General features: G+C 35.7%; 1 protein-coding gene across 9 annotated transcripts in view; it reads right to left on the minus strand.

Annotated features, from left to right (window-relative positions):
• RBBP8 (RB binding protein 8, endonuclease) overlaps positions 1-15,439 on the minus strand; it is a 96,559-nt gene extending 81,120 nt beyond the window's left edge. For 2 of the 9 annotated variants that reach the window (XM_060121776.1, XM_060121775.1), the window contains exons 1-2: positions 15,289-15,438; positions 77-804 (exon numbers count right to left, since the gene is read on the minus strand). The gene's annotated coding sequence lies outside the window, so the exon portion shown is untranslated. Of the gene's footprint in view, positions 1-76; positions 805-13,019; positions 13,147-15,288 lie in introns of those variants that run through there. The other 7 variants (XM_060121773.1, XM_060121770.1, XM_060121772.1 and 4 more) reach the window with 7 other exon arrangements.
• Positions 15,440-24,889: the final 9,450 nt, after the last annotated feature.

The following is a 24,889-nucleotide window of genomic DNA, read 5'->3' on the forward strand; positions in this document are numbered from 1 at the left end:
GCCGGCAGCTCCAGACCGGAAATAGCCCGCTAGGACCCAGCGCTTTGGGTCGGGGAAAAAGATTCCTTTTACTCACGGCTTGCAAGATTGCGTCGAGATTCTCGAAAGCCCCAGCAGGAACGCGAGCACGCTCTGGAGAGGGGAAGAGACAGCCGTTCGCTTTTCTGCTCGTACCCTCACTAATCTGCCACACCGCCAGCAGCCAAGCCGCCCCCTCGGGGCAGCCCGCGTTTTCCAGCGCTGGGGGAGGGCCCGAGGGCCGCCGGCTACGCTCGCCCCGCCCCGACCTCGCGCGACGTCACGCAACGTCGTATGGGAGTTCCCGCGACGTCACGCCTCTTCCTCCTCCTACCTCTGCGGAGCTGGGTGGCGCCCCTCACGCCCCCTGCGGAGGAGCTGGGTCGGCGACGAGTCCCACCGCGTTGGGCGGTGACTGGAGAGTGGAGCTCTTCCACTGAGCCGTCAGAAGAGGCTCCGAGAGCTGGCGGCCGCCACCGCGTTTTTTGAGAGGGCCCGGAGAAAGCTCACGCTGTTCTGTCTGCGGAGATTCACGTTCTCCTAAGAAGTGATCAATGTGTCTGACTTAAGCCCGTTTCTGGGAAAGCACGTAGGAGCGGCCCGTACCAGATGGAAAGTTAAAGTTAACTGAAGAGGGAAGGGACACAGATCAATCTAACGTAGCTTTCCGGCTGGTAGCTCTTACCTACAGTTTAGTGATGCGACCTGACCGGACTGGGTGGCGAGGCCGCGTAGCAAAATGAACGATGTATATTTTGCTCAGGTTAAAGAAAGTTTCTGACGAACCTGAAATGAGACGGAATCAGAAGTGACGCATTATTTATTGGAACAACATGCTGTTAGGTAATTTTTTTTAAATCAACGTTTTATGTGGCTGTTCGTTTATAAACATTCAAATTATTAGTATATTTTCCTATTTATATTACCTATTTAAAAGAAGCGTTTTAGCGTTAGAAATTCTAAGTATATGAAGTTGAAGAAAATAAACAGAATAGACAGTATCGTAATATTTTTTAAACCAGTTCAATACTTTTTTTAATACTTATAAGACCTGGGAGGAAGACAGAGGATATTATAAACTTTAAAAAGTAGAGTTGTATTTGGGAAATCAAAGATATAAAATGTAAAAGTAATTTTCCCGTTCATTCCCGGTCTTAAGGGATGAATATCACAGCTTACTCCTTGCGAGTGGGCATAACAGGATGTTTCTGTACCATCCTAGCAATGCTGTAGGAACATTGGTATCTTTATAAAAGAGAGCTGCTGAACATTCATTACCCTGTTAAAGTATCATTCACTTCCAAATTTTATCTTGTTTTAGTCTTTTCTATCAGATCCTCTTACAGCACTATGTGCTATGTGCCTTCCTAGCTGACACTTATTGCAGTTTTCATTATTTATTTAATTAAATCAGTCTCCTCACTAGACTCTTAAGTTTCTTAAGGTCAAAACCATGTCTTGTTCACCTTTTTATCACCAGAAACTAACCCAGTGCTTGCCAGAGAGTCAGTCTCCGTGTAAAATTAATGAATTGGGCGTTCCTTGAGGGACTCATCTTTTTCATTTAAGCGGAGAATATCTTTGAATCCATTCTAAATTCTTAGATTCTCTTTATGGGATTTTATGATAAATCACTTTAACGGTGGAAACAGTAGGCATACGTGTAGATACCTGCCTCCGATAAGGAGCCTTAAGACCTACATGTAAATTATGAAGTCCTGTGAGAAAACTTAACAGTGAAGCAGATATTTTGAACTCTTTGTAATACTAGGTTTCTCAAATTTTATGGCTTAGAACAATGCTTCCCAAACTTTTTCAGTACCTGGAAAAAGAATACTTGTATTACATATTGTGATAAAAAATGAGACTGCTTCCATCCAGAGGCAACAGCAACTAGGATTCCAGCCACCTCAGGCCCAGCACTGCCACCTTGAGGGTTGGGAGTTTAATGTCCTAGCATACATATTGGAGGCCCTTGGTTAGGATGCTCAATTTAAAAATTGTGTGGTGAAATGGTTAAAACGGTAACTTTTATATATGTACACTTAACCGCAATGAGAAAAATTGTGTACTGAAAACTCTAGGATTCTTAGAACTGTAAGAATTTTGGAACTATGTAGATTTTGAAATCATGTAACTCAAGCCATTTTACAACTGAAACTCTTTGTTGATTCATTCTATACAATCTGCTTACCTCCTACAGCTGGGTAGCTGAGGGTTGTGACGGGAGAAATCACATAACAGGTTAGACTGATATCACTAAAATTACATGGTTTCAGACCTCATATAGGGCACCAATTAATCTCTAAAATAACCTTTATTTAGCTCCTTCTGTTTCCTTTGCTGTCTTCCAAACCTTCACTGTTTTCCTCAAGCCTCTATACAGTATTCTCACTCTCAGCAGACAACTTCACCTCTTGGTTAAACAAGACAATGGGACTCAACAAGTGTGATCTTCCTGAACTTTCTTTTCTCAACTCTGTGAATTAGGAAGTACCATTTTGCAGAGAAAAATGCAACCCTAATCCAATTTCTTCTCATCACCTCATCTGTATCCACCCTGGGCCAAGCCACCATCATCTTAAACCTCTTCTGCAGCAATAGCCTTCCTTTTTTTTTTTTTTAATCAACTATCTTTCTACTTACACTGTTTTCCCTTTACAGTGTATTCTCCAACAGCAGTCAGAATGATTCTTTAAAACCTAAGTCAGAACATGACACTCCCTTAGTTTAAGACATGCCAGGGTCTTCCCATCACTTTAGAATAATATCAACCCCCTTTCCATGGAGTCAGGACAGGTCAATCACTGTATTCTACTGATGTTACCTCCTAAATAGAGTTCTGAATTAGTGCTTTCCTATCCATCCTCACTCTTTTTGCCCTAGTTTTGGCCCTGATATTTCTTACCTAGACTGTGCTTCCAATCTTGCACCTAAATGCAGTTTCCACACAGCTGCCAGAATGCCCAACCATTATTTCTGATCTTGGCACTCTCTTGTTTAAAACCACTCAAGTGGCTCTCAATTGCCTAAAGATTAAAATTCAATCCCTTTAAAATGTCAAAGAAGCCCTTCTTAACCTTACACCTCTACCCCCCACCTTATCCTTTCCCTCTAAAACAGGAGACTGCTTATATTCCTCCTTCCTGCTCTTTGCTATTTCATTGTCTTGGCTCATACAATCCTCTTCTCTTGAAATTACCTCCGCCCGGATCCGTAATATTTCACCCCCTTTCTACGTATCCTTTAAGACTTAGCTCAGGTAGTGCAGCTTCCAGGAGACTACCTTAATGTCTCTCTTCACCCCTTCTTCCTACCCCCTTCCACAAATAGCCCTCCTCATTCTCCCATACCCTTCTATATGTATCTTTGTCACTGCATTTAATGCTATTATATTGTAATTATGTTTATATCTTTTATCTTACCCAGCTAGGCTGCAAGGGGTTTCTTGATAGCGGAGACTGTGCTTTCTTCATTCTCCTCGGTATTCCTAGTTCTTATCAGAGAGTCTTAGAACAGTACTACCCAATAAAGCCACATATATGATTTAAAATTTTCTATTAGCCGCATTTAAAAAGGTGAAATGAAACAGGTGAAATTAACTTAACATGTTTTGTTTAACCTAATTTATCTAAAATATTATCATTTCAACATGTAATCCATATACAGATTTATGAATGAGGCCTTTTACATCATTTTTCTTCATACTGAGGCTTTAAAATCTGATGTGTATTTCACCTTCACAGGACATCTCAATTTGGATTAGCCACATTCCAAGTGCTCAAACTCACATGTGCCTAGTGGCTACCATATTGGCACAAAACATGCCCAGCATATATAATGAACAAATGAGGTTACATGATTTACCTGAAGAACCAAGTTGGAGCTGATTCCTATGGAGCTGTTTCCTACTCTAAGGCTATTTCTCCTATTTGTGCTGGGCATTTCCCATCTCTCTCCCACTCTACACATCATGCCATTCTCTTCCCCTCCCAGCAAATTTTTTGCCTGTATCCCCAGGCAAAAAATCTAGTGATTAAACCCATTATGATTATTTACATAATAATGTCCAGCACCTTTAATACAAACACAAAATACTAGTAAACTGGAGTGAGCTGTATACTTACAGTCAGAACTACTTTAAGAGCAGAACAAAAGAGATAATAAGAAAGATAAAAATAAGATAAAAATAATAAGAGGGATAAGAGGGGAGAGAAGTATTAACATAATAGAAAATTATGCTGTCAAAATTTGTGTCAACCTAAATGAACACGATTTAATTTTTAAAAAGTTGTTTACAGTAATTACTAGGTGTTGTTTGGATCAATTAGTGATCTTGCCCCAAGCGCCAAAATGTTTTATGATTTGAGTTGATGGTGCTGAGATTCCAGTTAGGTTGAGCAGTTTTATAATTGTTTTAAAAGATATATTTAACATTCATGGAGGATGTCAGTATCACAGTTTTTCTTTTGAGAGTCAGGTGGTCATTAAAGTGCTTATAAAAGACATTAAAGATTATACATTGCTTTCCGATTAGAAAAAGTAGCCTCATGCGGTATAGCCAACTTCTAACTTAGGTAGAGAAACTTTTATGTATTTTGATTATCTCTATGGCTACATATACCTTCTTCATTTCCCTTTATAAACTATTAAAGTAGTTTGTGTTTTTAAGTACTTAGCTACTTCATTTCGCATCAGCAATGAGCAAAGTTTTATTAGATATATAATTTTCCCAATTTAGGAACTATCACTTTATACTTGATAAATAGTCTTATACAGTATACTGTGTGCTTGCCTATTGGCATAGGTTTAAATGATGGTGGGCTGATCCAGGATGTTAATGATCTGCTATTTATTGTCAGTGGAAAGAGGCATCTTTTTCTTCCAGGCCATCAGTTTGTATACAGTGGCTGCTTGGGCAGTATTTCATATCTCTGCAATATAGGTTAATGAAGCTTAGGAATTTTGTTAGATAGCCGTTAGGCCCTTTCTTTAACACTGGCATTTGTAAGAACCTCAGAGCTTAACCGCTGCAGAGATGATAAAAGAATTTAAGAGTGATCACTAAGACTGTAGAATAGAAAAGTGGATTGTATTTTGGGAATCTTGAAAAACCAATCTTTATCTTTTTATCCAGTAAATGTAGTTCTATACAAATTGTCCTGTGTACATATATATAATGCTGCCATGATGGAAACTGTGGGAACAATATTTACAGTAATGTAAATGGAAAATATTATGAAGAGTTAACTGTAGGAACAAGTCACTGACACTTGGAGTCTATTAATTAAAGCATTCCTTGATGGGTTCACAGGAGCAAACACATTTAATATTCATTGCTTTGTCCACTTAAAAAAATAATGATGCATGTCTTAAATGGTAATTTTTCCACCTATGAATTAATGAATTTATTCACTGCTGGCATGTAGTTGTGATCTTTAATGTACTCATGCCTCACAAATTGCACCTATGTCTTCAAACACACTGGCTGACTTTTTCCCCCCATTTTTTTCTTATTCTAATTATGTTTGAGAAAAACAGACTATTTAAAAAATAATGACATTTTGCTTTTCCTAATCCATATGTCAGTCTAAGGTTAAGGAAGCTTTGATAATTACTGATCCAAAAATGTTTTACGTTTAAAATTCAGTTCTTAGAGGAGGCCTTCAGTTTTAGCCAATACTTTTCTATTTTACTTAAGTTATAATCGGAAGTATTAGAACTGAATAGTGAAATTAAATTATATTTTAATTCACTTCTCACCCTTTGGGACAATTTGTTTTTGCAGACTATTTAGGATAGATAGAATTCCTCTTCCCAAATCTAGTACACTTATATAAAATGACCATATGCCCTGGCTTACCAGCAACAGTTCTGGTTAATGTCTGTTCTTCTGGCTTAACTATTAACAGGGCTCCCATTTACTCTAAAAAATGTCCTGGTTTGGGTGATAAGTCAAACGGTCAGAAGCTTTAGGGAATTTGAAATATAAACTAATAAAAAAGGGAAGATTCAAATGACCTTCTCTTGCCAGGAGTATTTTCTTTTCAACTATGTACAGATCTATCTAAACTCGTTTTAAAGAATATTATGATACAGATAATGTAAGCCATAAAAGAATTGCACTTTTTGATTTATTGCTAGTACTCTGAAATTCCCATTAGTTGGGAAGTGGTTTGTTTAATACTGATAGAAAATGGGTTCAAGAAAAATTTGCGATGATAAAAATACAAAGTACTGTTCCTACTTATCTTCTCTTTTGAACCTAAAAACTGTATCATACAGGTAGAACAGGTACAGTTTTCATCTCTTCAGAAAGGTTGATAAATTAGGTGGTGTGACTAGCACTATATGTACAAACTAGTAGATAAGTTGACCCAAGACTTTAAACCCAGTCTTCTGGACATGAGTCCTGTGTCTATGATCTTTTCAGTACACCATGCTATTTTTAAATAATAAAATCTCTATGAAGCTTATTCTGTGCTTTTCTGTTTTTAATTTAGAAAATGCTTTTGAGAAAATAACCAAATAACGTTTCTGAAAAATTATTAAAAATTATTACCTAAAGGCTAATTTGCAGTCCCAGTACATTTTTCTGTTTACTTCAGAAAGCTTTACATTATATGAGGTTACTATAAGGACTTTTAAATTTGATAGCAACTTAATTTGTCTTATTGAGAAGAGGAAAATAAACTGGGCTCTCTTGGTCAGGATTGGAGTGAAGCACTATTCTATGGATTAATCTCAGTTTTTTTAGACTTTTTTGCAATAATTTTATTTCTTAGTAATTATGGCACATATGGCCTTTTACTTGGTTTACGATAGATGTGGACATTTGAGAGATGAATATAAATTGACTTCTAATGGAATTAGTGAAAGTGTTTATACTAGATTCCCAGCTAGATTCTTTCATGTAGTAAGTTTAAAACTAAATAGATTGAAGAGCCTTGAATTATGTTGTAATCTCAGAAGGGACCAGAGCAGGAAGTGCTCCAAAAATTGTGGCCTTATTTTACAGTCAATGATGGTGTATGGCCATATTCCCAGCCTATGGTACTGTGCAAGTCCTGAGTAAGAGACGACCAGGGTTTATGCTCTGGCCCTATCTCTGGTTATCTGCATGTTTCCTAGACAAGTCTTACTTCCTCAACTGGAAAATGAGAATACTCATACTTAGTATGTCCAAAAGGGTGGCTGTAAAAATGAGGTATTATATGTGAAATTTCTTAAAGCTTGCCAGTTGGGAACAGAGTGGTAGCAGGCTTTCCAGGCAGAAGGCATGTGCAAAGGTTCTGCTGTGGGGAATCATTGTGAGCTCTGGAAAGTGCAAGTATATAGTAATGTATTTGTATAGGTTGATAGTGGGAAATCAGTAGCAGTTCCACCTGATTTTTTGAATGAATTATAATTTGTAATTATGATCGTATTAAGCAAGTAATTTAACTTCTCTGTGCCTCAGTTGTTTTATCAGTGATATGAAGGTAATAATATAAGCCTTGGGTATTTCACAAGATTGTTAAGGATTGAATGATTATATATATGTATTCAAATAGTGTAAGAAGCTATTGTTAATAATAGATAAATTTAAGAGCTACAGCTAATCAGAGAGATCTTTCCAATTGCTAACATTATATAATTATAGTGAAATTGTTGAATTGCTATGCAAATTGTGAGAGATTTATAATTATAGAAGTGATTAAATGATAATTTGTTAAGTGCTTTTTTTTTTTTTTTTTTGGTGGTACGCGGGCCTCTCACCGCCGTGGTCTCTCCCGTTGCAGAGCACAGGCTCCGGACGCGCAGGCTCAGCGGCCATGGCTCACGAGCCCAGGCGCTCCGCGGCATGTGGGATCCTCCTGGACCGGGACACGAACCCGTGTCCCCTGCATCAGCAGGTGGACTCTCAATCACTGCGCCACCAGGGAAGCCCCACATCTTATTTGATTCAAATAATTAAGTTTAAATAAGTCTGGTAGTTAGTCAGGTAGTTATTATATTGTTGTTATTTCCATTATATTACAAGGGATTTTAACCATTATCTAGCTGAACTGCAGAATTGTATAGAAAGGAGAAACTAATTTATTCATTTATTTCAGAAATTGGTGGTTGTAAGGAATCATTTATTTAACAGAGATTTATGATCTATTCAGCTTCAAGTCCAAGAAAGGGAGCATTGGTATCAAGCTGATTATGATCTGAGCTAATTTAGTGAAGACCTGAGTATATTTGATAAATCCTTTTGAAAATAGTATCTGCTATTATTGGGCTGTGTTCAGTAGTGTGTGTCCACACTTTTTCTTATATCTATGCCCTCTTCAGTCCAGTTTCCCTTTTTTAGTTCATTAGCTAATTTAACCACCTTCTAAGAAAGAGTTTTTTTAAAACTCAGATAATTATTCTATTCTAACATAGTTCAAGTTAAGTGAAAAAAGGATGTGATTTTAATCAGATTTCTTTTTTATTTGTACCTGTTTCTTCCTCATTTTCCTAAGCTAAGTTTCTATCATTATGCAAATATGGTATTTACTTAATTAGAGCACATAACTGGCTATTCAGTTTTCTATTTTTAATCCACTTGACTAGAGCCTTCATCTAATGTATTCTTCAGAGCCATGCTCCAGGATCACAGTATAGGTTATAATGAATTAGTTCTTGTAACCAGACCCTATTGGACATAGTCCAAGACAAACTTGTAGCTTTCAAAATTCTGTGTTTTACTATAGTGAGAAGTGTTATTTGAGGGTCCAACATAGTCAATCTATTTTTATTACAGTTTTACCAGTGTAGACTTAAACAATAAAGTCTTTGAATCAATGCTGGATATAAAAGTATTTACAGAGTATGTACTAATTGTTCATTTTGTGGCTGTTTGGCTCTTCAAAAATTGGCAGCCAAATTCAGGAAATGAAATGTAGTTTATTAGAAAATACCTTTCTCACAGAAGATCAAGTTTCTGTGCATCTCAGGTTTTGTGGGAATGGATCAAATACGTCAGACAAAAATTGGCTAAAGTTCCTTATTTCCATTTGAAATTGCTGTACTCATTTCTCAAAAAATCTATTGTAGTTGTACAGTGTATTAGTTAAAAGTATATCGTTAAACCAAGGAAAAAGTGGTTTTACGATATTTGTTCAATAATAATAATGTACTGGACTCCTCTTGGGCCCTGCTTACATCAGTCATCGCAGTGCAAACCAGATTCCTGTCAAGTAAAACCTGACACCTCACCTGACTTTCGGCTTTAACATTAGCATTAACACGTGATTTGTTATGGTATCAGAGGAACTGCTGAGAATTTAATTTACACTAGATGTGTTTAGCTTACACTTACTGGTGGAACTAGAATAACATGCCATTCATCTTAAAAAGTAAAACTGTGGGAAAAGAGACTGGTTTTATTGTGCTGGAATGGACTGAACAGCTTTTCTTCCTGAATGGACTATAGCCAGGTTCCAGTGTAGCCAGGTTCCAGGTTCCTGGTTCCTGGCCTATAGTCAGGTTCCAGTGGTTAGTTCTATATTATAGTTAAAAAGCAGTATACTTGTTCCTGAGCAACATATATTTGTTTTAAGTTTTGTCAAACAAGCACTTGGACAGTGAATAGAGCAGAAGGTAACAGCTCATGAAACTGCTATGTAGATGGTATTTATCATTCAGTACTTATTATATGATTGAAAATTTATCACAATATTAATATCTTCAGAAATGCAAATGTTCCTTTCATCTCAGACTGAATTTCATCTACTTTCAGTTAGGAGACCTCCAAATGTAGACCTGTATGGATGGTCCTCGACTTAAGATGGTTTGATCTTAGCGATCTTTCAACTTTATGATGGTGTGAAAGCCATACGCATTCAGTAGAAACCACAATTCGAATTCTGAATTTTGATCTTTTCAGGGGCTAGCAGTATGCAGCATGATGCTCTCTTGTGATACTGGGCAGCTGCAGCAAGCTGCAGCTCCCATTCAGCCATGCAATCACGAGGGTAAACAGCTGGTACACGTGAACCATTCTGTACCCAGACAGCCACTTTCAGTACAGTATTCAATAAATTACTTAAGATATTCAACACTATTATAAAGTAGGCTTTGTGTTAGATGACTTTGCACACCTGTAGGCTAATGTAGTGTTCTGAGCATATTTAAGGTAAACTCGGCTAAGTGATGGTGTGCAGTAGGTTAGGTGTATTAAATGCATTTTTGACTTATGATATTTTCAATTTACAGTGGGTTTATCGAGACATACCCCATCATAAGTTGAGAAAAATCTGTGTATGTTAAATGTAAATTTTTTCTAGAAGACCTCATCGCAGAATTCTATAATATTGCTCTGTGTCCATAAATATTGTACTGCAAGCTACAGAAAGTTATTGATATGTATTTCTTAATGTTTCAATATTCATTCAGAAATTCATTAGATTTAAAATATTTTCATATTGGAAGGAAGTGTTTCTCACTCCTAATCTAAATTATTGTAGAAGGGATAGGCACAGAACCTTCAAGGGAGTAGACTTACAATAGAACTTTGAAAAAAAATTTGCCACGTAAGTTATATTTTCACTTTGTCAGTAATACATAATTTCTAAGTTAATAGTTTTCTGATTACTTTTAAGACTATATGTCTTTAACACGATGAGCTATACCGTTCTCTATTTCCCAGTCAGTTTTTGATGCATAGCAAGTTTGGTCATTAGTCCTGTGTTATCCAAATTAGCTATTTATATAGAAACATTTAAAAAATATATGCCTGCTTTTCAATTATTTATAGTAATATCCACTCTGTATGTATGAAAATTAAATGCAAATTAACTACTAATTTAATGAATAGCTACATAAGGTTAAATTGCTTATGTATCTAATAGTTTTAATAAGAATGTATAATTAGTGGGCTAAATTGGTGAAGTGGTACTTTTGTCTTTAGGTATACTATCTACATACACGCTTTTCAGTTTAAGAGAAAAACAATGCATTTACCACGGATACAAATTCAAATTATATTATTCACATAACGCTTATTTGTACAACAGTTAAACATCTTTCAGGAAATTAAAGTTGACTGCAAGAGCTCAATAAGATCAGCTTGTGTTAGAAGTGGATCTGTTTGTTGGTTCTAATATGAAGTCTAGCCTCTTTCCTGTTCTTTCTTCACACATTGGAAGATGTGTCAATTGACCCAGCTTTCGTTAGATAAGCTCTTAAAATGTTTTGTCACACTCTTCTGAGCTCCCTTCTGGCTGATGACATGCATTTCATGAATATCTCACGTGTGAACTTTGCTTATTGGCTCCATCTCCTAATCAATTTATCAGTCTGAGGCTAATTTAATATCTTTAGAACATGTTAAATCCTATTCTATCTTCTTACATCCAATTTTGGATTCACTCTTCCTATCATTATTTACGATCAAGGGAATGTAATATAATTTCGTATTGACCTACAGTAAATTAATTCCTAAGAGAATCTTTTGGAGGAAAAAACATACTCTAGAGCCCTGAAGAAATAATTCAATCGGTAGTAGAAAGCACAATCCTTAGAGCATATAGAAATCCTTGGCCAACTAATCTGATGTGTGAAATAATACAATAGATATAAATAGATGTAAAATGCCTTTGAAAAACTCAGATACTAGGCACAAGCAAGGTATAATTTGGACTATGTCACAATTCCTTCCTTTGGTATAGATGATTGAAATTTGAATTTTTTAAAATTAAGCCTTTTAATCACCTTGGTATATTGCTCTCAGAATACGTTTAACAAAGGCATCTTTGAAGTGATTCTTTAATTTGATTCAATTATATGGGTTTCTAATTTTTTTAATTTAATAAGATTACAATGTTTTCCAATATTAAATCTTAATGCTTTCCAAGGTTGCTGATTTAATTTTATCTCTGACCAATAGAAAATGTATATTCTAAGTTAAGCTTTGACTTCTCTTACTCAAGCTATTTGTTGAAATTTATATATTAAAGAGGGGGGAAGAATATTGACGTGCTACACCTACTATGTTCTAGAAACTCTGCTAGGTGTTTACACAGAATATCTCATTTGATCTTGCCAACAACTCTTAGAGAATGGTATTTGTTTCCTTAATTTACAGTTGGAGAAAAGAGAACTCAGTGTTAAATAATTCCCAAGGGTAAACTAGCTTGTAGCAGAGTCAGTATTCAAACCCATCTCAGTTTGGCTCAAAAACCCATATGTTTTTCAATATACTACCTTTTCTCTTGATTGTAAAGACAAGAAACAAATGGAAGTAATTATTTTCCAGAGTCCACTTGAACTGAACTAAATTTACCAAATTTAGAAACATCCCTCTGGTAAGATTTTACCTGTAAAAAGAGAAGGGGCTTAGTAGAATTAATTTTTACCTCTGAGAATCAGAATTGAAAATTCTGAGCCTTTGGTTCTCAAGCTTTCTATGGTCCTATTTCCTTGGAATTTCTCAAGTTAAAAACATTTAAAGCATTTTTGAGCACTTGTGCTCAAAGCACTCTATTAAGATCTCACGCTTTAAATAACAGGTTTTGTCCCCTCTAAGATGGGTTTTGAGTCCTTCAGTTCTGGGCTTCATAACCTTATTGAAATTTACATCTCAATTCTAACCAAATTTTAGAAGTACAACCTTCTTAGGCAAATCCTAAACTATATCCATATAAGAGTGATTAAAACAATACAAGAATACATACATGCTAAGAAAATAAACAGTTGAGACAGTTTAAAGCAATAATAAGTCAGAAAATGACAGCAGGATCCACAAATAATCTGGGCAAATATGAAGGAATGTGAGGTACTCTTAAGATTTTGATTTACAATTTTGTGATGGCACTAAGAGATCAGGTTTTGAAATGGTCGTCATCTTCATTGCCAATGGCAACCCCATAAGTTCGGCCACTATACCAAAAAAGTTTGGGGGCAATAATTATATAGATTAAAATATAAAAGCAAATAATTTCTTGGTTCAGTAAATATTCCTTAAAATAACTTATACAACACAATTTTACCTTTTTACAAATCCTTTAGAACTCACAGAACAGATTTCACGTAGTAGTCAGAAGAATCAATGTAGAGCAGTGAAACAAATATTCGTCTGGGCTGCTATCAGGAAGCTGGGATGTTCTGGTACCACCTCTACCCTTAGATTGTATAATAGTGATTTAGCTACATTTTGGGGCTTTTCATTCAACTAAAAAGTGAGAAGTTGAATTCATTAGTTATTCTTAAAGAGTCCTTCTAGCTCAAAAATGTCATGATTCTAAGTGCTTTTGGTAGGAAACACATGAATATATTCAGGAAGGAAAGAGGTTATAGTTGTAAAGAAAGCTAGCATGGTTGACAAAAAGAGTCATTGTGTGAAACTGTTGCCAGGAATAAAGACAAAGGAATGCATCCCTAACTAGACTTAGAGAATAAAAAGATTTTTAAATGACTAGAACAATTTTTGACCTGGGCCCTCAGATAATGCAGGGCTATATGAAATACATACACACACACGTACAAACACAGACTCCTAATTTGATAGGTAAATCCATATATCCTTAATTTTCATCAAACATCACAATGTATCAGTATTTTAAAGGAATCAATAATGGAAAATACATAAAAGTCGTATTTAATAGAACTTTCATATATTTGAATCTCAAAATCCATTAAGTGAAAACTGTTGACTCCTCCCCCAAAATGTAGAGTTAGATTTGAAATTTTACCCACAAATTTTATATGAAATATATGTCTAGTTCCTAAATAGCTTTCCTCAAAACCATAAACATAAAAACCACTTAATAAATAAGTTGGAATCCCAAATTGAGTTAATCTTTGAAGAGTAAGCCTTGTATTTTAAACATAGTAAGATCTAAAAATTTTAAGTTACTATATATAATATAGTTACCAGAACCACTAAAACTATACTCTATTGACATATATTTATATTTAGCCTGAAAACTAACTGAAAAGAGAAAAATTCAACTAACTAAAAATTTTGGTCCATATTCTCCAAAAATTGTCCAAATAGAGTTTATGCTGAATAAAATTTATTTTTGGTTTGCTGAATCAGCACATTCCTTTTGGAGATTCAACATTACATAGCTTTTTAGAAATTCAGCTGAATATCAGAAGTTTTATGCAGAATTGCCTTGGAGTAGGCAAGCATCCAAAAGGTTTCCCTGCAAAAACTGAAATCTCATCTGAACATTTATTCTCACTTTTTAAAAATTCTTTATTAACATCCTGAAGAAACTCTTATAGCCTTTGAGTCTGAACGTAATAATGACAAAGTGAAGACTCTAAAGGGCCAATGAAAAGGATGCATCAGTCTTGCTCAGTTCAAGGCAAGTCATATGATGGCCTACAGATAGTCCTTGAAGGGAAAGTATTTAGTATAAATCTGTTTTAAAAAGCAATTTTTAATTCCCAGGTAAAGTTCCTGTGTCAGCTGTTATGTTAGATTGAATGCCCAGAAGGTGTGTACACTCAGTTCCTAATATTAATAACTAAGGGTATGCCAAAATAAATCTAAAGGGATTTATAACTTTCATTTTAAGTGACACAAATTACTAAAATAAATTAATTGGATCAATGAAAAAGAGAAGTAAAAGAATTATTTTAAAATATAATATAAATTAAAGGAAGATCCAAATATTCTTTAACCTAAAAAGGTTTTCAGACCTAATAGGCATGACAAAACCTGTCTTCATTCCTTTCTATTCAGCTCAGCAAGTGCTTTTGAGCTCCAATAGTTAATCAGTTACCAGATTCCACAATCTTTGTTTTTCACACTCCTCACTTCTTGCTGTGAATTGTTCTTTTAATGTGCTGAGGATCACCAAGCAGGCCAGCACTATTTTTTTTAATGCCTTAAAAAGGCAATTAGTTTATCCACAATTAGATTTGCCATATAAAATGTTACCATATAGCAACAGCCTGTAAAACATAATAGTATATTATCAAAGAAGTAGATAGCTTAAGATGCAACATTACATTAATAGGTGAAATATATTTAGCAAAATTATTCAACCCAGCTTTCTTAATGACCATAGCCATGCCCAACTTACAAAAAGTATAGCAAAAGTGATTATATATCAAATAACCTTTATCCAAACAAATCAATGAACATATATGCAAGTATTATAAAACAATATCTAACCAGCTTTATATAAAAGATATAATGCAGGTATTACCATGTTAAAAATAGATATCTTCTTAAACATCATTTCTGAACTTAAACTTCTAAAAGTGCATAGAAAATAGAGAAAGATAAAAAATATATTAACTTACCCTTCCATTTGTTTAGAAAACCTCTGCTCTTGGCCAAAAGCAGAAGGTGTTTCACTGCTGACTTTCCCTGAAGCTATGAACTTACACAGCAAATCAGTGGGAGACACCTCTGTGGACCACGCTAGAGTTTGCTAGACACTACTGCTATGTGGAAGAGTTCTGCTGCATCTAAGCTATATAAGGCGTGCAGTGGATAACCTAATATGCCTTTCATTTAACTGGCTGGGCAGGTTTCTACCGTCTGTGGAACATGGAATCACACCAGAATATGTTGGCACAACAGGCCAGTCAGACCGGTTCTTCTTTAGATCCAGAACCCGTCCAACCAGTCTGCATCAAAGGCTAGCCCAACAAGCTGCAGCGGCTCAGCTCTGCTAAGCTTGTACCAGGTGAGTTATCCCCACCTCCCGTCAACTCCCAACAAACTGCTCAGAATGTTGTAGCCTCCAGCAAAATAATTCAGAGTTCTAGTGGGAGGGGTAGATCTGTGTCAGGTACAGCAAGCGTCCATTGTTATACACCTCTCATTGTAGATAACTTGAGAGTCTGTCATCCTCAGAGGTAGGTAATCCTTTTTTAAATGTACTCCATGGCTCTGCAGACTAAAGCCTCTAGAAAGACATTACAATGAAGAAGAATCCATAATGCCTGACCTTTCCACTAGTCCACTTGGTCTAGCTCAGCCTTGAGGGGGTGTTGATATTCCTCACAAGGGCAGTGGCCCTGAGAGTTCGAAGGAAGCATTTCTAGAGGGAGGAAAACAAGATGTGGATTGACCAGACATTTGTCTGGGTGTGTTATCTTTCTTGTACTCAAATGATCCTCATACCATTCCAATTTTAAAATGGGAAAAACTCCTATTTCTACATACTAGGACAACTTGGAGAGGTTTTACTTTGGATATTCAACAGGTGAACACAAATTCATGATAACTACTATATGCCAGGAACTGTGCCAGGTAAAGGGTTACAATGGTGAAAAGAGACAAATTTAGTAAGAGATGGGAGCAATGTCCAGATTCCCAGTTAAATACGTCTGCTAATCATTTGGATGGAGGAAGTGAGCAACACAAGATCACATTTCGACAAAAATTGGTTTGTGTTAAGAGAGATCATATGAGATTTGTTCTTACTCTCTCATGATACACATTTAGAAACAGTCTTTTCTATCTGCTGATGGAGTGATTCTACAACTTTCCTGCTTAAGTATAACTTGAAGTTTATACTGGACCTCACCTTCAGATATTACTGGACCTTACCTCCAGAGATTCTGATTGAGTAGGTCTGGGGTGTTATCCAAGTATTGATACTTACAGTGATCCTGCTACAGTTGTTGCAGGGACATGGGCTCAGCCTCTGGTGCTCAGCTTCTTTTCTATTTTTGTACCTAATTAAATAGACTATATTCATCACAAGTTGCCATATTCATCTTTGTATCTCTGGTGTCTAGCACAGACACTTAGAAAGTGTTTAATAAATGCTTATTGAGGAAATACCTACTCAGGGACAACACTTGCTAGATCCCAGGGGTATCACAACTAGTAAGTGTTATATGAATCAAACTGCATTAAGTACTGTAATTAGAATAACTCAGGTAGTAGCACAGAAAAGGGAGCAAGTGTGACTGAGTATAGGAGATTACAAAGGAGATTGGTTTAGAGACTTTCCTTTTTAACCATGACCAAAGATGGCTATCTGCAGGATAACAAAAGGTTGAGGGAACAATAAAAAGAATGCCTTTGATAGAAGTAACAAAAGTTTTAGGTACCTGAGGACACCATGACCTCAACACTTAGTAATAAGGTTATTTTCTATAGCAGGTGTCAGCAGATTTTTCCATAAAGGATCAGAGATTAAGTATTTTAGGGTTTGTGGGCCAGATTGTTTCTGTTTCAGCTATTCAACTCTAACATTGTAGCACAAAAGCAGATATAAAGAGTAGTCAATGAATGGGGTGGCTGTGTTCCAATAAAATTTTATAAACAAGTGACAGCCTGGATTTAACCCCTGCTCTAGAGTGTAGCTTGTGAAAATTAGCAAGATTGCATAATTGGTTGGGAAAATAAGGTTGGAAGTCAAAAAGCCTATCTCTTCCGCAGAATCCTGCAAAACTTCAGGAATTGGAGGCATAAGGTACCTCTAAATAGTCTTTGGGTATTGGGCAGGGGTGGGGGGAATTTGAAGTAGAGGATTGGTTGAAAATATGCTTAAGCAACAGTTTGCTCCCTAGATCCCTTCCCCAGCCCAGGAGCCTGGAGACTGCCCCTCTTCAACGTTGATGAAAGACAGGTAGGACTTGTTGATTCATGCTGGGAGAGATTGTCCCAGGTTGGTTTTGGACTTGAGAATACCAGGCAGAGCTGAGGGTAAATGGTAAAGTAATGAGACTGTATTAGTTTCATAAGGCTGCTGTAACAAATTGTCAGAAATTTAGTGGTTTAAAAGGACACATATTTATTATCTTACAGATCTGGGGGTCGGAAGTCCAAAGTGGGTCTCACTGGGTTGAAATCAGCAGGGTTGACATTCTAAGATATAGAGAGTCAGCCAGGTTGAATTCTTTTCTGGAAGCTCTAGGGGAGAATCTTCTGGTCTTTCCCAGCTTCTAAAGGCTGCCTGTGTTTTTGGCTCATGGCCCCTTCCTATCTTCAAAGCCAGCAATGGCCAGTCAACTCTTTCTTACATTGCATCATTCTGACATTGCTTCTGCTGCCTTCCTCTTTCATATTTAAATCCAGTTGTATAATCCAGAATAATCTCCCCATTTTAAGGTCAACTGATTATCAACCTTAATTTTATCTGCAATCTTAATTCTCCTCTACTATGTAACAGAACATATTCACAGGTTCCCAGGATTAGGATGTGGACATCTTTGAGAGACCATTATTCTGCCTACCACAGAGATTAGGTCAGAGTTTCCAAATTGAATAGTGAGATGGCCAGATCCATTCCGCTGCATGGCTTCTGAATGCTGATAACCAGGTTCATACTCCTCACTCTGAAAGCAGAAAACTGGAGAATTTCTCTCCAAGAAACTCTGAAGACTCTCATCACCCTAAGACAGTGGTTATTAACTAGGGATGATTTTGCCCCTAGGGGCCATTTGGCAATATCTGGAGAAATTTTTTATTGTAAACAACTGGGGAAAGTAGAAGAGAGTTGTGCTACTGGCATCTTTTGGATAAGGGCCAGGGATGCTACTAAACATCTTACAATGCGCAGGAAAGCACATCCTCTACCTCCCTCACTGCTTCCCTACATAATTTTCTGATCCAAAATGTCAGTAGTGCCAAAGATGAGAAACCCTACTCTAATGTTAAGTCTACCAGTCAATATCACCCTAATATAAATAAATAAGTCCCACCTAGGCACACAGAGTTGCAAATCAGTATTTTTATGCCTCATTCTAAGATACAGAGAGTATCTAACATGAAAGAGACAAAAAGAAACTAGTAGATAAAAAGAACTTACAGAAAATAGTGTAGGGAACATAATAATAATAATTTAAAATATCCACTATAAGAATTTCTTCAAAGAAACGAGAAGATACTGAATACATGAAACAGGAACAGAAGTCTATCTAAGAGTGGAAATTTTGGAGAATAAAAAAGAGATATTGGAAAGTAAAAATATGGTGGCAGGCAGAAATAAAGCCAACAGGAGTTGGAAGATAAAATTGAGGAAATCTACCAGGAAGTAAAATTAAGAAAGTACTGAAGGATGTGTTACAAAATAAGAATAAATTGAAAAAGATGAAATATGGAATCCAGAAGTAGCTCCATTTCTTCTCTTTGCTTAAAGTTCAACATGGCCACCAGTCCCAAGACCACAGCACTCTATAGGGTCACTGCACACTAGTAAGTTATTGAAGACTCTGTGATTTTTACTTCAAATTCATATTGCCTATGATTGAGGGAAGAAAAGGGAAGTGGGGCAGAGGGGGAGAGAGAGAGAGAGAGAAGAGGAGAGAAAGAGATGTGAATATGATTAGTTTTTGGTTTTAGATTTAAATTTAAAAGATTTTCTTAAATGCAAGTATTCACTTTACCCTTTACCAAGGGTTAATATTCACAGATCATAAAATGAGGAAGGCAGTCAAACTGGTACAAGTACAAACGTGCACCTGCAGAAAAAGTTTGCATAAACATTCATATCTGCCAATATTCATAAGTAAAGGTTTGCAACATACTATCCAACAGCTAGTAAAACCTGATTACAATGAAGTTAAGAGCATGTTTTACCTGAATAAACCCAAATCAGGAAAACCTGATTTTGAGCTTGCCTCAATTGTCCTTAGAGTATGGAAACATGGATTAGTTATTTATTTAACATCCTGAGCCTCAATTGCTTTATTTATTAAATGAGGGAGTGTGATTGGATATATTCTAAATATCTATTCAGCTCAACACTTTTATTCGAAAGTTCTTTTGGTCAAGTGAACAATTCAAAAAAATATGGGAGCAAAAGCAAGATAGACCAATCAAGGAGACATTTTACAGAAGAGAAATTTTAAAATGCAAGTTAATTTTTGGTTGTATATTCTCCAAAAGTTGACACTGAAATATGGATTCACATTCAAGTGATTTATTAGAAATATGCTCCGATATGAAACTAGTTAGGGAGTGAGGAAGGAAGGACCAGAAAGGAGAATAAGAAAAGCAAGGGTATGATTTCAGCTCAGCCTGGTGCCAGGGAGCTCTAGACCATAAATTACAAAGAAAGAATTTATCCCACCTAGAGGCAAAGGAAAAGGCTTTCATACTCCTGAACCAGTCACTGCCTACTGGCTGCTCCAGGGATTTGTAAACTTCCAGGCACTTTCAGCTCTCCATGAGAAGTGGTTCTAGTAACCTGAGAACGTTCCTTTGAAGAAGGTTGTAGGTGCTATAACATTAAGAGTGAAGCATTAATATTCCTGCTTCCAGCCAAGATGAAGATATAGGAATCAGATTTATCCTACCACCTAAAAAAGCAACAAGGGTAAAATGTATAAAACAATGGTTTTCAAGACATTGTGCATCAGTCAACAAAGAACAGTTATCTCTAGAGAGAGAGTAAACAAACAAGGTGAGTCCCACAATCACTTCAGCTTACTGCCAGGAGAGAGTATCCAGGCCATGGAGAAGAGAGGGATTCCTCAGGTAGAGTTTAGTGGTCTTATGGAGATTGTCAGATTGGATAAAAATGCAAAACCCAACTGTGTACTCCCCTCAATAAACATATTTTTAGATATAAAGATGCAGATAGGTTAAAAGTAAAAGGATCAAAAAAATATGCCATGCTAATACTAATCAAAAGACATCTGGAGTATATTAATCAGACAAAATAGGTTTTAGACCAGAGAATATTACTAAGGACAAAAAGGGTGATTTCAAAATGATAAAGGGGTGAATTCATCAAGGAAACCTAATAATCCTACACATTTATGCATCTAATCATATAAATAAAAAATATGTGAAGCAAAGGCTGATAGAACAGAAAGGATAACAGAACAAATCAATAATTATATTTAGTAGCTGTATTTGGAGATTTCAACAGCCCTTACTCAAAAATTGATACATAAATAGACAGGAAATCAGTAAGTGTAGAAGACAACACTATCAATAATCTTGATTTAATTGACATTTGTAGATCCCTCAGCCTAAAAACAACTGAATGCACATGTTTCTTCAAATGTACCTGGAACATTTACCAAGTTAGACCATGTTCTGTGTTCTAAAATGTCTCAAATTTAAATAGATTCAAGTCATACAAAGTATGTTTTTGAGCTCAGGAGAATTAAATTAGAAGTCAATACAAGAATAATGTGTGGAAAATCTCCAAATATTTGTAAACTAAGTAACACACTCTTAAATAACTCATGGGTCAATGATGAAATAAAATGGGAAATTAGGAAGTATTTTGAGATAAATGGTAATAAAAACACAACATACTAAAATTTGTGAGGTAAAATATATAGTTAAATTCAGAATGCTCTAATGTTGTAATGGTGGTAGGTAACTCATTTATAAATATAGTAAGAAGGTTAAAAGATAAAAGTATTAAAAATAACTATAACTATAATTATTTGTTAATGGATACACAAGGTAAAAAGATGTAAATTGTGATATCAAAAACAAAATGTTGGCTGGGGGGAGAATAAAAATGTAGAGCTTTAGTATGTGTTTGAAGTTAAGTTGTTATCAGCTTAAAACAGACTGTTTTAACTATGAGATGTTTTATGTAAGCCTCATGGTAACCACAAAGCAAAAAACCTATGGTAGACACACAAAAGAGAAAGAGAAAAGAATCTAAGCATACTACTACAGAAAATCACAGAGGAAGAGAGGGAACAAAGGAATTACAAAATATTCAGAATACAATGAACAAAATGGCAATAGTGAGTCCATACTTATCAATAATTACTTTAAATGTAAATGGACTCAATTATCCAATCAAAAGACGTAAAGTAGCTGAATAAATTAAAAAACATGTCCCAACTAACTAATGCTGCCTACAAAGAGACTCACCTCAGCTTTAAGGGCACACATAGACTGAAAGTGAAGGAATGGGAAAAGATATTCTACGCAAATGGAAACCAAAATAAAGCAGAGGTTGCCATATTTATCTCAAACAAAACAGGCTTTCAGTCACTCTGATAAGAGACAAAGATGGTCATTATATAATGATAGAAGTGTCAGTTCATTAAAAAGTTATAACAATTGTAAATATTTATGTACCCAACATAAATATATAAATACCTAAATATATAAAGCAAATATTAACAGATTTGTAGGGAGAAATATACAGCAGTACAGTAATATTAGGGGAGTTTATGCATGTTGTCAATTAATTTAATACAAAGGAACTGAGAATGTACAGTGGGGAAAGGGCAGTCTCTTCAATAAATGGTGCTTGGAAAACTAGACAGCCACATGCAAAAGAGTGGAACTGTACCAACTGTATAACACTATACAAAAAACTCAACTCAAAATGGATTAAAGGCTCGAATGTAAGACCTGAAACTATAAAACTACCAGAGGAAAACATAGGTGGTAAGCAGCTTAACATTGGTCTTGGTGATGTTTTTTGCATTCGACATCAAAATCAAAGGCAACAAAAGCAAAAATAAACAAGTGGGACCACAGCAAACTAAAAAGCTGTAAACTGTACTGTATATATGAAAGTTGCTAAGAGAGTAGATCTTAAAAGTTCTCATCAAAAGAAAAATGAGTAACTATGTGTGGTTATGGATGTTAATTAGACTTATTGTGGTGATGATTTTGCAATATATACATATATCAAATCATTATGTTGTACATGTGAAACGAATAAAATATTATATGTCAAGTATAGCTCAATTAAAAAACAAACTCAGTGAGGTCAGGGCCTATGTCTGCCTGTTCTCCAATGTACTTCCAACACCTAGCATAAGGTCTTCCTGGCATAAAGTCAGCATTCAATAAATGTATATTGCATGAATTCAACCAAATTCTATTTGACTTGGTGACCTGAGCAAATTTGTTCTTTTCTCTAAGCATTAGCTTCTGTATCTGTAAAATAAGGGCTTTGGGCTAGATACTCTCCGAGGTCCTTTTTGGTTCTGACATTTCATGGTTTACTTTCCTTAAACTTTAATCCCACTCCCAGTAACATTCTCACTCATTTGGGAAAAAAAATGTAGAGGACTTCAGTACCCCACTTTCAACAATGGATAGAACATCCAGACAGAAAATCAACAATGAAATGTTGGTCTTATACTACACGTTTGATCAGATGAACCTAATGGACATATATAGCACATTCCACTCACATTAGACCAGGTGGACCTAACAGACATACAGGGCATGCCATCCAGCAGCAAAATACACATTCTTGTCAAGTGCACATGGGATATTCTCCAGGATAGATCACATACAGGTCACAAAACAAACTTTAGCAAATGTAAGAAGATTGAAACCATACCAAGTATCTTTTCTGACCGCAATGGTATGAAACTAGATCTCAGTAACAGGAGGAAAACTAGACAATTCACAAATGTGTGGAAATTTAATAACACACTCCTGAAAAACCAATGGCTCAAAGAATAAAAGAGAAATTTAAAAAGTCATGAAACAAATGAAAATGGAAACACAGCATACCAAAACTTACAGGTTGTAGCAAAAGCAGTTCTAAGGGGGAAGTTTATAGTGATAAACACCTATATTATGGGAAAAGATCTCAAATAAACAACCTAACTTTACATATTAAGGAACTAGGAAAAGAAGGACAAAGTAAGCCCAAAGTTAACAAAGAAAGAAAATAACAAATATCAGAGCAGAAATAAATAAAATAGAAACTAAAAAGGCAATATAAAAGATCAGTGAAGCTAAGAGCTGGTTTTTTCGAAAGATAAGAAATTGACAAACCTTTAGCTAAACTAAGAAAGAAAGAACACTAAAATAAATAAAATCAGAAATGAAAAAGGAAACATTAAAATTGATAACAGAAATACTAAGGATTATTAAGAAACTACTATGAACAATTATACACCAACAAAGCAGATGACCTAGAATATATGGTTATTCCTAGAAACGTACACCTATCGAGACTGAATCACAGGGACTTCCCTGGTGGCTCGGTGATGATCCCAATGCAGGGGGCCTGGGTTCAATCCCTGGTCAGGAAACTAGATCCCACATGCATGTCACAACTAAGAGTTCACATGCCACAACTAAGGAGCCCGAGTGCCGCAACTAAGGAGCCCACGAGCCACAACTAAGGAGTCTGCCTGCCACAACTAAGACTCGGTGCAACGAAATAAATATTTTTAAAAAAGATAAATAAAAAAGATCATATATTTTTTAAAAAAAAAAAGACTGAATCACGAAGAAATAGAAAATCTGAACAGGCCAGTTACTTATTGAATCAGTAATAAAAAACCTCCCAACAAATAAAAGCCCAGGATCAGATGGCTTCACTTGTGAATTCCAACAAACACTGAAAGAAAAATTTATACCCGTCCTCCAATTCTCCTAAAAAATTGAAGAGGAGGGAATACTTCCAAACTCATCGTATAAGGCTAGCATTGTCTTGGTACCAAAGCCAGAAAAGACACTACAAGAAAAGAAAATTACAGGCCAATATCCTTGATGAGTATAGATGCAAAATTCATCAACAAAATATTAGCAAATCGAATTCAACAGTACATGAAAAGAATTATACATCATGATCAAGTGAGATTTATTCCTGAAATGTAAGGATGTTTCAACATATGCAAATCAATAGATGTGATACACCACATTAAACAAAATGAAGGATATAAATCATATCATCATCTCAGTAGATATCTAAAAAGCATTTGACAAAATTCAACATCCTTTCATTGTAAAAACTCTCATCTAATTGAGTATAGAAGGAGCGTACCTCAATATAATAAAGGCCATATATGACAAGCCCACAGCTAACATCATACTCAACAGTGAAAAGCTAAAAGATTGTCTTCTAAGATCAGGAATAAGACAAGGATGCCCACTCTTGTCACTTTCATTCAACATAGTAATTGAAGTCCTAGCCAGAGCACAAGGCAAGAAAAAGAAATAAAAGGCATGAAAATAAGAAAGGAAGAAGTAAAATTGTCTTTA

Source organism: Lagenorhynchus albirostris, chromosome 14, assembly GCF_949774975.1.
Source record: "Lagenorhynchus albirostris chromosome 14, mLagAlb1.1, whole genome shotgun sequence".
Taxonomy (NCBI): Eukaryota; Metazoa; Chordata; class Mammalia; order Artiodactyla; family Delphinidae; genus Lagenorhynchus; species Lagenorhynchus albirostris.